Here is a 15984-nt window from a genome sequence, read left to right on the forward strand (position 1 = left end):
GGTGACCAATCAGGAAAATTACAAGCAATTTTTTTAAGTGCTTAGCTATACATGTACAGTGTCTATTCTGTTCTTTTATACAGCTGTGATGGTTTCAGCAATGTACCATAGTACATCAGTCTCTCTATATGGTCAAGGTATGAGCTGTGCACCATGTTTCAACCCAAGAAGCTTAGAAGAAAGAAGTAATAGAAAGTCCATGTACCTTAAAGGCCCAGGAGTCTTCAAAGGATTTTGGTTAGATTCATTTTCCCTTTTTACCTACTGGACATGTATCCTGTAGCTAGTTTTCTCTATGCCCATTTCTTCCTCTTGTCAGTAAATGGAGGTAAGATAAATGTTGTACCCCAACGGAGGAATCATTCCCCTGCACTGCAAAATTGATTGTGCAATTCCAATAACCTCTATAAGTCCTACTCATGGCCATTCCCACTCACAGGGGAACATTCCCAAGAAAACTGTTTACGGACCATTAAATAAACTTGCATAGATTACAGCAGAAAAACTAAAACAGCCCCTTTGGGAATGAAATATAGTCCGTACATACAGTATATGTAAGGTGGCTGAGTGTGTGTAGTAGACCTTAAAGAGCCACTAAACACACAGATTGGTATGTATGGGGAGGGGGAAGCTGAAAATGTAACATCATTTTCACAATTTCATAATATTATTCCAATCTTATAGTGTGGAAATATACAGTGGGGTCTGAAATTGTTTACACCCTTGATAAAGATGAGCAAAAATGAATGTATAAAATAAATAATTCAAATACTGAGGTATATTGAATGTCAAAAAAGCGGGGGGAAATTATATTATTTTATACTAATACAATTGCTCAGAGAAAGAGATTGTGTTTAACAAGTAATGTTTTTTTCTCAAAAAGGTAGGGGTCAAAATTATTGACACACGTTTTCAATACCTCACCTTGCAAGGATAACGGCACTGAGCCTTTACATTTTTTTTCGAGAACACATTGGGAGGGATCTTAGACCATTCCTCCATACAGAATCCCTCCAGATCATTGATATCCTTCGTCTATGCTTATGGACTGCCCTCTTCAATTCGATTCGCAGGTTATCATTGGGTTTCAAGTCCGGAGACAGATGGCCATTGCAAAATTTGGTCATGCACACCAGTGGTGGGTTTGGTGTCGAAATGAGAATGCATGAGCAGAAAATAATTCCATACTACTGTAAAATATGGTGGTGGATCTTTGATGTTATGAGGCTATTATGCTACCACTGGTTCTGGGGCCCTTGTCAAGTTCAATGGCATCATGAACTTTACCCAGTACCAGGATATTTTAGCCAAAAACCTGGTTGCCTCAGCCTGGAGGCTGAAACCTTGCTGCAAGCGGATCTTCCAGCAAGACAATAACCCCAAGCACACATCAAAATCCGCAAAGAATTGATAATTGGCCCCAAAATCAACATTTTGCAATGGCCATTTTAGTCTCCYGACTTGTGGTTTGAAATGTAGACGGCAGTCCATAAGTGCAGACTAAGGATATCAAGGATCTGGAAGTTTCAACTCTAAACCCAACAATGCAATAATCAATAACAATGTAATACTAGGAGAAAAAAAACACATGAGAAATAAGAAGAATTATGAAGAACACAATAAGTAAGTAATTAAGCATACTTGCATTCAGAAAATATTCAGACCCCTTGACTTTTTCCACATTTTGTTACGTTATGTGTATAGATTGATGAGGGGGGAAAAACAATTTAATACATTTTTGAATAAGGCTGTAACGTAACAAAATATGGAAAAAGTCAAGGGGTCTGAATACTTTCCAAATGTACTGTACACGGTCAGTTCCAATACCACATTTACAATGTGAAGGGATACTGGAGCGATGGAGGTGGATATGTATAGGGGTAAGGTGACTAGGCAACAGSATATAAGATAAACAGAGTAGCATCAGCTTGTATGTGAGTGGGTGTGTACGTGTGTGTAGGGCCTGTGAGTGTACATAGAAACAATGCAAAAAATATTAAATATAATTAACATTCAAGATTAACTCAGATACTCAGTGTTGCTATTTTGTTAGCTATTTATCAGTCTTATTGCTTGGGGATAGAAGCTGTTCAAGAGCCTGTTGGTGCCAAACTTGWTGCACCGGTACCGCTTGCCATGCGGAAGCAGAGAGAATAGTCTATGGCTTGGGTGGTTGGAGTCTTTAACAATTGTCCAGGCCTTCCTACCACACCGCCTAATATACTGTAGATGTCCTGGYTGGCAGGGAGCTCAGCCCAAGTGATGTACTGGGCTGTCCGCACCACCCTCTGTAGCGCRATGCGATCGAGGGCGGTGCTATTGCCATACCAGGCTGTGAAACAGCCAGTCAAAATGCTCTCAGTGGTACAGCTGTAGAACTTTTGGAGGATTTGAGGGCCCATGCCGAACTTTTTTCAACCTCTTGAGGGGGTAAGAGGCGGTGTCGCGCCTTCTTCACGACTGTGTTTGGACCATTTTAAGTCTTTACTGATTTGGACACCGAGGAACTTGAAGCTCTCGATCTGCTCCACTGCAGCCCCGTCAAAGGATTCTGTATGGAGGAATGGTCTAAGATCCCTCCCAATGTGTTTTCTAACTCATAAAACATTTTAGAAAAAGGCTCAGTGTCGTTATCGTCGCAAGGTGAGATATCGAAAAGTATTTGAAATAGGGGTGTGAATAATTTTGACCCCTACCCTTTTGAGAAGAAAATATATGACTTCTTAACAGRGCTTGACTTGGATTGAAATTGGTTCCGGTAGTCATTTTGGGTGACGGTACAATTTATATTTAGGTGCAGGAGTGCCACAATACTTTTGAGCTAATATTCTATAAGAGGAACAGGAACATTTGAGGTGCAGGTACTGAGCTCCAGTGAGCTCCTACCCAAGTTAAGCACTACTTGTTAAACAAAATATTTTCTCTGAGCAATTGTATTAGTATACAATAATATCCTTCCCCCAAAAAATTTAGCATACAATATAACTATAACTATTTGAATGATTTATTTTATACATTAATCTTTGCTACTCTTTATCAAGTGTGTCAATAATTTCAGACCCCACCCTATATAAAACACAGGCAAGTCAAGTTTTTGACTGCACTGTGCCTTTAAAATACTCATGTAATTAATGGGTGRATTTCCTTTACAAGAGTCATTATCAGTTATTGATAATTGATAGTTATTGATCCCCACAGGTTTATGTCCTTACCATGAGCAGAGAACTCCAAATTACTGTAGTAGAGTGTGTGGATATGGAAATGAATGCCCGCTTCTAACAGGAAGACACACAAAGGCTTTGTATTTCATGTTCCAATGTTAGTGTATGTGTATCTTTAATAAACAGACAAAGAGAAGTGTTGAAAATATCTAAAATATATTTGGAAAACATTTAAGGTAGATAATATGAATTACTGAAGACCTCTACGGCTTTTTTGAAAGATATGTAACAGCATTGTACGAAATGGCATAATAACAATTGCTTATTGCTTTACACAAGCGTTTTAATATTTCACAAAATGATTGTACATAAATGTTTTGAGATGTAATATTAAATAGGTTCCCCATCCCTGTCTGTCTATGCGATAATTATATATATCAAGGCACACCATTTGTGTGTCACYGTGAATTGTTATTCTGCATGGTATTGGATCCGTCTCGCTCGAAAGAGCAGCCCTTGCCTGCGGCTGGAGCAATAGCAGGTGTGTCTAGTGGCCTGATGAGAGCCAGACAAAGTGCCTGGGTTCACACAAATGATACAGACAGCTGCGAGCCACCCCTGCCACAAGCTGAAAATGTGTTAAAGAGAAAGTGTTAATGTTTTTACCCATATCATGAGCTTGGAAAGGGCATAATTAAAAAATAATAATAATGTTTTTTTCCCTTAACGTTTTGTCTGATGTTTGATGTATTAAAACTAAAAACTAAAAAGGTAATGCATCGTAATTACTTTTATTATGAAAGGAAAGAGGCTCAAGGCAAGCATAATACACGTTCAAAAGAAGGCTCAAACATTAACAGTGAATACTGTACTGTACCAACTAAATAACAGCAGCATCAACATGCGTAAAGCACTCAACATGCTTGGAGGGGATATTTTGCAAAAACATGCAAAGACACTTGTGCACAGAAAGGTACCACTAAACTGATACATTGTGATAGGAAAAGACCACAGTTCATCACAAGAACATCACATGTCAAAGTGTGAAAGCATACTCATTTGGTAGGTGTATGGCATCTGCTTGAAGTGCATAACATATTTTTCTGTCAGCTATTGACTATCTGTAAACATGCTACTCTATAAGGCGTACAGTTAAGGAGTTGCCCAAATAAAGAGACACAGATATTGTCCATAAAGGGATAGTCCAAGGTGTGATAATCTGTTCAGATGTAGCACACTGCTAACATGCCATCTGTGGGCAGTGATATGCTTTATTTTATTTCAGATATGAAAAGGATATTACATAGAACTATAGCAAGATGCTATCTACAATAGAACTACTGGTATGAATCTCTTCGACTCATTTCCCTAAAATGCTCATCTAGATGTTCATAATTAGGCACAAGTTACGGCACAGTAAACATTTCAATTAACCTCATTTGGTCATTCAGATTTATGACTCTGCATCCTTTCCATAAAAAGTGACAAAGTTGTCTATTTGTCATTTTTTTGATTGCAGACATTGAATAGTTAACATTTATCCCATTGCTGACATCAAACATCTAAGGCCCATTGAAGCCACCCAAAAAACAATGAAGTCTCTTTAAAGGATTCTTTGAAACATTGTCTACCTCTCTTTCCATGATGACAAGAAAACAAATAACTTGGGTGACGAGGAAATGGATCTGGATATKWATGGTATGTTATAGGCTGGCTGATGTTAAAGGAAATATCTGTCTTCCAATTTCAAAAAGTATTAACCAGCTCAATGAGGGTGAGAGCCTTTGTGAGTGCACAKGGCGCTGGTTGGCATAAATGTAACTACATTTGTTTTTTCTGTGTAAGTGTATTTTTGTTTGAGCAATGCTTGATTGATTGTTTGTGCATTTTGTACCTTGGCCAAAGTGGACAATTGAAGTAAAAYATTCCACAGGATACACTGTGTATACACTGAGGACCTTGCCGCAAACAAGCAACTTTATAGCTTCAAACGGRATTCAAATGTTTTTCTTGTTCTTACATMGAGTTTTATTCCTTTACTACTACAAGTACACAATTGAAATGTAGGCCTATTTGCAGGAGGAACTGTTGCATAGAGCACCTGTAGCCCTTTCCTGCAGTCGAATGACCAAAAGTGGTCTCATGGGTGGAATGTTATTCATATTTCTCATAATTAATAAACATCCAGTGTTGCTATGTCAAACGGTTGTGTTATATTTCAGTACTCTGTGATGTCTATAAAATGTAATATTGAGATGCAAACTCAAAATTGAATAAATTTCAACTCTGTATCTGACATGGTAAAGGTGTCTTATTTTTTTAAACCCATAACCATGTGTGTGAGGTGTTCACTTTTTTTCTAAGTAGATTTGTTTAAGACTGCCAAGAAAGGTTAAGGGGATGGGGTAGCGAAATGATGCAATAGTAGTGGCAACAAGGTAGCCTGGAGAGTGTCTTCAGGAGATAGATTTGATAGGTGTTACAGCAGGTACCTTAGGTGATGCCTATAGTGTTAGACCATTTGGTAGAAGATGTTCCTTATAAGTGATTCCATACGAAAACAGAACAAACAAAATACGATGATTTGGGGATTTTTGCAACATTTAATCCATAGAATGGTCCTTTGGAGGAAGGATTGTTAACATATATTTGACAGTTGTATCTAAAAGCATAATTGAGAAATACTGAATCAACTTTGCCATATTATGGCATTTTTGCCATACCCAGGCCTCCTTTAAGACTCCATAATGTTTCATCTGTAGATGCTAAAAAGCAAAAATTGGTGTCATATGAAACTTTAATGCTTGCTCTGTAATATGAGTAGTATTATGATTTCAATAACATTTTTGTACATTCATTTATGAATATTGAAAAATAGAAACATGAATATTGAAAATTATAAACATGAATATTGAAAAAAATATGTATTTGGCAAATGTTTCAATATATTGTTGAACATAATATACTCTAGGGGCATATCAAAGTTCCAGAGTGGGATCTCTGCTAGTTTAATTTTATGGCCCATTTTATATAGAGAAATTGGCACAGCAGGCAATGTAACCAATCACAGCCCTCCTTTTACTTGCATCATTGCACCTCATGCAAATCACCAGCAGAGGCCGACCATTTTGAATCCATTTTGGTAATGTTAACAAACTGGATCATAACTCTAAAAGTAGCATAGATCCCACTCTGGAACTTTGATATGCCCGTAGAGCAGGGGTGTCAAACTCATTCCATGGAGGGCCGAGTGTCTGCGGGTTTTTGGTTTTTCCTTTCAATTAAGGGAGTTCCTTATGTGGGAGGGCCGTAGAGTATTATGTTCAACAATATAAAAAAAATGTGCCAAATCAAAAATGTTGTTTTTTCAATATTCATGTTTCTATTTTTCAACATTCATATAAAAATTGAAATGAAAATGCTACTCATATTACAGAGCAAGCGGTAACACTTCATATTACACCAATTTTCATCTTTGCAGCCCATACAGATTAAACATTATGGCGTATTTAAGGAGGCCTGAGTAAGGCCAAAATGTAATAAATATGACAACTTTGATAAATTATTTCTCAATTATGCTTTTAGATACAAATGTCAAATATATGTCAACAATCATTCTTCCGAAGGACCATTCTATGGATTCAAWWYWWWWWWWTMTATCAGCAAAATTATGGCCTTTTTCCCCCCTGGTTTCGTATGGAATCACTCGTATGTGTTGTCATTAGGGTAATAAGGGTTGGCTATTACCGCTCATGACTGCAGTAATTGGTGAAGGAATTGATATAACATGTTATAATAGAGCAGACAAAGGCCTTAGGTGATGCATGCTCGAAGGCTGCATCTAATACAAAGGGGTCCCTGGTGGTTTGGCACCGGCAGTCATACAGCATGTGGTCCTTGGGCAAAATGGATAAACAAAGTTGCTCCTCGAGCATTGCAATAGTTGACAGTGCTTCAACTGAAATACAGTGTCGAGGGAGCTCCTTAGGTCCTCCTTAGACAATGCGGTAGTCAAACGTGTCCTTCTCTGTGTGGTCTGTCCAGTTGGAGGAGGGCATGCTGCGGTATGGGTCCAGCAGGATGCGGAAGCAGCGCACGATGAGCAAGGCCAGGGCGATGAAGAGGAGGAGAACAAAGACAAAGGCAGCCTTCCCCTCAGCCATCCTGGACCCCTCATCCATTTCGTCACTGCTCCTCCTGCCTTCCTCAGACAATCACTTACAGATGTGGGAAGATACTGGAGCACTGGTGGCACCTGTAGTGAAAGCTAAACCAATCAAATATGAGTAAATGCATTTTATATAATCAGTGGCGACCTGTCATTCAGGGCAGGTGGGGTTTGCCTGTTTTGCATGTTGTTTTGGCATTAATACGTGTCACATATCAGTTTGCAAACAATGTAAAATATATATATTGAGTTAATAAAGCTGCATACAAACATGGTCTCTTTTTTGTTTTCTTGAGTAAGGCAGCTCAAAAAATGCAGGTGTTTCAGCCTAGCTTAGTGCTTTCTGTGGTGGTGGGGAAAGCCAGCAGAAAATACGGAGTGTTGCGCCATGATTGGCTCAGTGTTCTGTCACTCATGGGGACACTACGTCACCGCCAAGTCTAAGGGTAGACATTGGAAATTCTAGCCCCTTGGGTGCTGCCATAGAGTTGAAGTGCCCATCCAAGAAGGCTCAAGGTCATTGGCCACAGATAAAATGATGTCAAATCATGTTATACAGTAGCTTTGATTGGACTGATCATGTCAACATCATACTTTAAAAATCTTCGCTAGCAGTCATCATCATGAATGGGCCAGCAGGTAGCCTAGTGGTTAGAGCGTTGAACTAGTAACTGAAAGGATGCAAGATCGAATCCCCGAGCTGACAAGGTAAAAATCTGTCGTTCTGCCCCTGAACAAGGCAGTTAACCCACTGTTCCTAGGCRGTCATTGAAAATAAGAATTTGTTCATAACTGACTTGCCTAGTAAAATAAATAAATGAATCAAGTTGACACTCTACTGGCAAATCCATTTTAATCCTTGTCATATGAAGAGAAATAATGAAGAAAAATTATAGATAAAACGCATCGGTGCTCATCGGCCAATGGACATAAACATTACACAACAAGTTGGACATCGCAAATTCAACAATGAGTGGTTTGGAAGGAATCAGTAGCTAACTGCAAGCATTGCAAAGCAATCATTAGCCTGCTATTCAGTGGTGTGGCTGTGGCTGTGTGGTTCCAAGTCTAAGATTAAGGGTCTCTTTTCCTAGTTTAAAATGATAAACATTCAACATTGGCCATGCTGTCAATGAAGCAAGATTTGTGCCGCGCTCAAAACAACTGTTAACTCGGAACTGCAAAATCTGACTTTAGTGAGTTCAAGACAACTGGGAACTCGGGAAAACGAGTTACGACTGGGAAAATAAGTTTGGAACTTTCAACCAACTCGGAATTGTAAATCCGGAACTCGGGCCTCTTTCTAGAGCTACGACCTGAAGATCACTGACGTCATCATGATTCAAACTTTTTTTTTCCGTTTCCATTTGTCTTGAAAGCATCCTAAATACAGAGAATGCCAAAGTTTGATGACAAAATTTGCCCACGAAGGACCGCCATGTTCCTGTTCAAGTGAGCACAGCACAACAAAGTGAGTCAAAAATGTCTTGTATGCTGCTGCATAAATGATTTAATATGCCAGGGAGATAAAGTAACAAAGTAATAAACTAAGTGTATGTTGTGTAGTAAGCTGTTAGTAGCCCATGTGCCTCACCCTAATAATTTGGTCTATTTTCACCTCTTAATTTTGCCTACTGTTCTGACTTGGTGGTAGTCTATAACTTTTTTMGGAGAAATGTAATCATTGAATATTGTAAGAGCTTTCATTGTCTGCTTATATGCCCCCTTCATTTATCCTACGGTTCTGACTTGGTGTACAGGGAGAACACTGTAAGAACGGCCCATGTTCTGAATTCGGTCTCTGTACATTTCAAAAGTGCTGAACAAATAGTTATATCGACTACATCCGTCCTAGCTCGCTCATTAATGTCTTAATCGAAATTACGGATTGCCTCTGATCCGCTTGTCGACCCCCTCATGCCATAGTTTGTACATCTCAATTGTCAGTAGAAACCACATTTGTTTAAGCAAATCAGCCATATCAGCTATGTTTTTTTAAAAGGCAGCAAATGAGGCTGAATGAACTGTTTCGCTGCCAGACAAGGCTCCGCTGATAGCCAGGTGTAGCAGTGGTATAGTGCAATTAATGTATATTTTAGTGTTGTGTAGTGGCTTTGCTGGCATGTATCCCACTTTGTTTTTTGCCCCACCAAGATTTACATGCTAAAATCGCCACAATGCTTTACAGTGGAAATAAAAATGTATTTTAGATTCTGTCTTGGTCTACTAATGTAGAGGCTAGGCAAGAATAGTAAATACTTGCAAGGGTAAAAAGTATTCTAACTACTGGCTTGCCTACATCAGAACACTGCAACATGGCCATGTAAAAGGACAAGCCAAGCGGGGGCAGCAAACACAATGCCAGCAGAGTGTGTGGTAACACTCTTAAACTGGAGCAGGGTGGCTCCCTGTTGCTTTGAATGGTTCAGGCTCCAAGCAGCAGCATTGTGTAAGAGTGTTTTGCTCTCTTTCGACTGTGAGCTTTAAGAGGATCTTTTGGGCTGGATTTAGGCCTCATGGTTCTGTAAGCGTTAAGCGTTGTCACAGCGATTGAGAACGTCACCTGGGAGGGGATGACAGGCAAAGCCGGTGGTGTTATGTGATGGCTTATGGTGAGGAGAAAGACGAAAMAGCCCTTTATTCTAGACATATCTCTGCCAGTGACTCTCGGGAGAGAAGCCTTCAACCCTGCTTCTCTGTGATGGGCAGAGGATGAACATCCTGTAATCCATCACACTTAGGGCTCAAGAATGATAGTTCACCCTGCTGACTTATAGTGTTGCCAGAGGAAAGTGACAGGTGATGTGGCAGTAAGCACAGCTGATGGAAAAGGAACCAAAATAAGTTTTTGTCCGTTTTACGGTAAAAAAAATAAAAAATCAGTCTGATATAAATCGATATTAGTTAATACAATATACTTGTTGATGAATGAAAGCTAATATCCATTTCTTACCACGATGAAATTAATAATTTAGACTACAAAAAAAAAAACATGTTTAAGCAGTGCTTTTGATGTTTAAGCAGTGCTACCTCCTCCAGTTCTTTAATTCTGTCCCTTCAAGGTACTATTGTTGAGCAATTAAGTCTAGCAACCGCATTTTACTCTGCTGATTGTTGTTAGGCAATATAAAATCAAGTCTCCTCGCATTTACTTGACCTTTTTGCATTGTCATTGCATTATGGAAGCCTCAGTTACACAAAGAATCAAGGAGGCAGTTGACACATTAAAGAATATGATTGTTCATGCCTGTGTAGACATGGACAGAGTTGACTATAAAAGTGCCAAGAGAATGAGTTTTGTTTTAATTTATGATTTTATTCTACAGCTGACTTCTAGTGTCATTTTGTAGGGAGGGCTGTGAACAGCATTCATTAAATATGTTTTTATTAGTAAAACTGGAGAGAATAATACTTTTATATGAGGGGTTCCATACGTTTTGTTACTGATTCTACAGTGTCGAGAATGGATATTGTAGGCTATATCTCATAACAAACACATACTTGCCTGGGATCTACTGACTTCTGAAATAATGTAACAGAATGGCACGTGTTGCGCATTGACAAGCCACACCATTTTGATAATAGAAAACAGCTATTTTTAGAAAACAGGACACACCCTTAAATACATGTTTATTTTAAGATGTTTTGTAAGAGTTTATAGACTATTACAATAACAATCGATATCAGAAAATATTCTATCAGTGCGACATTGGGAAATTAAAAGGAAAAATCAAGGCATTCTCTCGCCTGTGCGCAGGTGCCAAAATGATAATACAGAAAAATAGGCAAGTTTGTCTCTTTAATGTCACTCAATGAGCAGCATGGCATTTAAATGCTAAAATAAATTACCAAAACATTACTCAAAATAATTTATGTATTAGGCCTACTTTAGACTAGTGAGAAGATGGCGTGACGCTTACCTGTTGTATCAGAAGAGCGCGGGAAATTCCGTCAGCGCGCGCACCAAAGGCAATACATTTATGAATAGCGTAATATTTTTCAGTATTTTGCGAGAAAAACAATAACAAGCATTTTATCTAAACATACCCATTTTCATTCTCTTTCTTTCAAGCTGTTAATATTTCTGCCTGCTCATCCACCCAGAGCTTTTGTCGTCCCCCTCACTCACTCCCACCAAAGAGATGTAGTAGGCTATCTCGTCGCCAATGGCAACCTGTTGCCATAGTAATCCATCCGTACAGGTGTAAGTGCACGAGAGAAAGCAAGGTGTGGTTCTGTCTGTGTGTTTCATGACATAGCAAATTGATACGCTTCTGTTTGAGACATATACGAATAACTGGTTCTTCCACAACCTCAATGTTAGATAATTATTGCAAAATGTGCAGAATATCACAATAAATAGAGATAACACATCGAAAAGACAAAATTCTGMCATTTGATTTAAAACATTTTTTTTTTACTTCGCTGGAAGAAACATGTAGAGAAACCTTGCACAGACTAGTATTTTGGTTTTGACTCATATCCCATTCCCTGAGTCCCACCGATAGTCCAGGCTACCAAACTATTGCCTAATATCCGAATTATTTTTCATTAAAAAACAATGATGACCATGCAAGTCATTTTCTTAATGGTCTGTGAGTAATAGGCTACAATAGACATACCTCAGTGGTAAAATGTGACTGAATTACTTGATTCATAAAATAAGCAGACCAATACTGTTTTGGGTCACAGAGAGTGGGTTATTTGACCTCAGTGTTCGATGAACATGATTTGCTCTGAGCCAGACATCAAGCAGTTAGTCTTCCACATTTAAGAATGACGGGTCAGACTGCTTGCAAAAACCTAATCCCCATTGTTGTTCACTAATCTGAAACTCACTGATGGGCCTGGCATACAAAGCACCACAGAGCTCTCTGGTGGGTATTTTATGCATTGCAGTTCAAAGCACACAATGGAGACACTCTGAATGTACAAAACAGGAACCTTTGCTCTTTACATGACATATACTGACCAGGTGAATCCAGGTGAAAGCTATGATCCCCGATTGATGTCAACTATTAAATCCACTTCAATCAGTGTAGAGGAAGGGGACAGGTCAAAGAAGGATTTCTAAGCCTTGGGACAATTGAGACATGGATTGTGCAATTCAGAGGGTGAATGGGCAAGACAAAAGATTGAAGTGCCTTTGAACGGGTTATGGTAGCAGGTGCCAGGCGCACCGGGTTGAGTGTGTCAAGAACTGCAACGCTGCAACAGTTTCCCTTGTGTATCAAGAATGGTCCACCGCCCAAAGGACATCCAGCCAACTTGACACAACTGTGGGAAACAGCCTCAATTCATGCCCCGATGAATTGAGGCTGTTCTGACTGAAAAAGGGGGTGCAACTCAATATTAGGAAGGTGTTCCTCATGTTTTGTACACTCAGTGTATAAGAATATACTGTATGACCTGGTATTGAGCCTCAGGCGTTTAGTTTACTGGACAGCGATGGGCCTATACCAGTGCTGCCATTGACTCAAAGGGAAGCTGYATCTAAATAAATCTACACCCTCACTGGATGCAGGCTATTATTATGCAAAAACAATACACGTATAGGCAAACAATAGTTTTTTTTATGTTTAAGTAAGAATCAAAGATGTACTCAATTGTTGATCCCTATGGAAGTTCCACACTTTGGGGATTTGTAGCCTCTGACTGTTTTTTGCTTTCTTTCCAATAGAGAACTGAAACACAGTCTTTGATTACCTACCCTCCAATTAGTAGACATTCTCACTTCATGTTCTTTTCTGGAAATGAATTGAAATGAACACCGTTCATATCAAACWCRATTTGCATAGTTCATTCAAGAAGCTATATACTCAAGAAGCTGGGTACATTTGACCATAACACTTTAGTTCACATGCCAAAAACAAACCCATATGAATTTACATTTGAAAGAGGAGCATAAAAAATATATTTTACCCAGGGGGAAGGTGGTTGCAGAACAGATTAAAAATGTTCAAACATGCACTCAGGCCATCCCTTGATAGATGCTTTTCATGTTGGCTACATAGCTTACAGAGCTTTAAGGTCAAATTTCTACTGAGAAATGAGTGGGCACATGTGCACACACACCCTCTCATGTGAAACACACCTCCACCCCACACACACACACACACACACACACACACACACACACACACACACACAAGGCTGCAGAGGGGAGGACGGCTCATAATGTCTGGAATCGAGTGAATTGAATGGTATCATGCACATGGAAACCATATTTTTGATGAGTTCCATTTATTCCATTCCAGCTGTTACCAATTACAGATTTTTTAAAATCCCTTTGGTGCAATTCCCTTTGGTGCAATTTTCACAAGTATGTGGTACATTTTTACAACTCTTAGTACAAAACAGGTCATCTATAAGGCAGTTGTTCAAAACTCTAAGCACAAGCCTAAATTTAATCAGATCAAGCGTTAACCGGCGATAGCCGACACCCGCATAGCTGATATTTTGGCTGTGTCATAGCTGATGTTTTGGATGTGTCGGAGGTGTAACTGCATTGGAGCTGTCAAAATCTGTAAGCAACTGCTCTTGATCATTGTCACAAAGCCATAGGCCTAACCCTCYCGGCTGACAGCTGATTGAACAACACACAAAATCATACAGTCACTTTTTCACCAAACTTAATCATTGTTTCAGAAATACATGTTTCACATTGCAATACATGTTCATATAAAGTAATTGCCTTTTACAATGCAATGCTCACATTACTTTTGATATGATATTACTTAATCAGAATGCTCTTTAATGATGATCACTTAAACGTTTGGTGAACCTATAGATTTGACATGTAAACTGGTTTGTCTYCTACAAATTTTGAGAACAACATAATGAAAATGTATGTCTATAAAGTAGAAACCTAAAAAGTATGATATCTACTCCAATTAACTATTAAAGGCTAAATGGTGACTTCAAAAAAGTTTKTTGAAAAGATCAGAGATGTACTGTTCATAACAAATCCAATCAAATGAAAAGTTTATTGGTTGCGTACACAGATTAGCAGATGTTACAGCAAGTGCAGCAAAATGTTTGTGTTTCTAGCTCCTACAGTGCATTAATACAATGTCAATTCGCAATAGAGCACTGTATACTGTAATATAAGCCATTTACGTAGAATAAACTTTCATCCAAAGTGACAACAGTCCACACATTTTGGTATTTGACCCCAGTGGAAATCGAACCCACAGCTCAGGTGTTGCTAATGCCATGCTCTTATGAACTGAGACACGTACAGGACCACAACAATACATACGTACAATACTGTAAAATACAACACACGATTACAATTCAGGTGGAAGATGTAGGACTTCCATCCCCATGAGRGTACCACTCTCCTTCAGGCCATGGATGATGAGGACACAATGATTTCAATCCAGACCAGTCAGGCTTGGATTAGCCATGCCAAAAGGTTTTTCCCKAAGTACTTTTACTGTGATGTTGATGAGAACCTATGAACCTATGGCCAAATGCTCAAGACATGCTTGATGCAATGGTGCCTGCTAAACATTGCTTRTTTAAATTGATAAAATTGTGAAAGATGTCTTGAATGGTGACATCTTTGATCACACATGGGATAGACATTTTGTAAATTTGATGTTCAGTTAATTTTAATGGGTAGTGTATTGAAAAACTGTCATTGTCACACCCTAATCTGTTTTACCTATCTTTGTGATTGTCTCCACACCCCTCCAGGTGTCACCCATCTTCCCCATTATCCTGTGTATTTACACCTGTGTTCTCCGTTTGTCTGTTGCCAGTTTGTTTTGTTTCATCAAGCCTACCAGCGTTTTTCCCTCTGCTCCTGTCTCTCGATTGTTCCTGATTCCTAGGTTTCCCGGTGTTGACCATTCAGCCTGCCTGCCGTCCTGTACCTTTGCCCCACCTATCTGGATTACTGTCCTCTGCCTGCCTTTGACCCGTCTTTTGCTTGCCCCTGTTCTGTTAATAAACTGTTGTTACTTCGACGTTGTCTGCATCTGGGTCTTACCTGAAACGTGATAGTCATGTACTATAATCAACAAAAAAGCGAAGATATCAATATGTTTTGGTGATTAAACCAATGTACTCATTATATTTCACAGTAAACTTATATTCTGGATCAATGGTTGTGTGGTGAAAGATGTATACAAACTAAATGGATGCACAATGAAAGGTTTTGAATGTCAGACTGGCTGCGTAACAAGTGTTACCAGTGTGGAGTTTAGAAAATTCACCACATACAGTGGCTTGCGAAAGTATTCACACCACTTTTCCTATTTTGTTGCCTTACAACCTGGAATTAAAATAGATTTTGGGGGGGTTTGTATCATTTGATTTACACAACATGCCTACCACTTTGAAGATGCAAAATAWTTTTTWTTGTGAAGCAAGCAAGAAATAAGAAAAAAACTGAAAACTTGAGTGTGCATAACTATTCACCCCCCCAAAGTCAATACTTTGTAGAGCCACTTTTTGCAGCAATTACAGCTGCAAGTATCTTGGGCTATGTCTCTATAAGCTTGGCACATCTAGCCACTTGGATTTTTGTCCATTCTTCAAGGCAAAACTGCTCCAGCTCCTTCAAGTTAGATGGGTTCCGCTGGTGTACAGCAATCTTTTAATCATACCACAGATTCTCAAATGTATTGAGGTCTGGGCTTTGACTAG

At 39.0% G+C, this 15984-nt stretch overlaps 1 long non-coding RNA gene across 1 annotated transcript; it reads right to left on the reverse strand.

Moving 5' to 3' along the window:
• Window positions 1–6816: 6816 nt before the first annotated feature.
• Window positions 6817–11453, reverse strand: LOC139023725 (uncharacterized). The gene is made up of 2 exons (XR_011474865.1): window positions 11250–11453; window positions 6817–7428 (listed from the first exon to the last, which is right to left on the reverse strand). It is a non-coding gene; the product is annotated as an uncharacterized lncRNA (long non-coding RNA).
• Between the last annotated feature and the right edge of the window lie 4531 nt (window positions 11454–15984).

This window comes from Salvelinus sp. IW2-2015, linkage group LG35, assembly GCF_002910315.2.
Source record: "Salvelinus sp. IW2-2015 linkage group LG35, ASM291031v2, whole genome shotgun sequence".
In the NCBI taxonomy this organism is placed as follows: Eukaryota; Metazoa; Chordata; class Actinopteri; order Salmoniformes; family Salmonidae; genus Salvelinus; species Salvelinus sp. IW2-2015.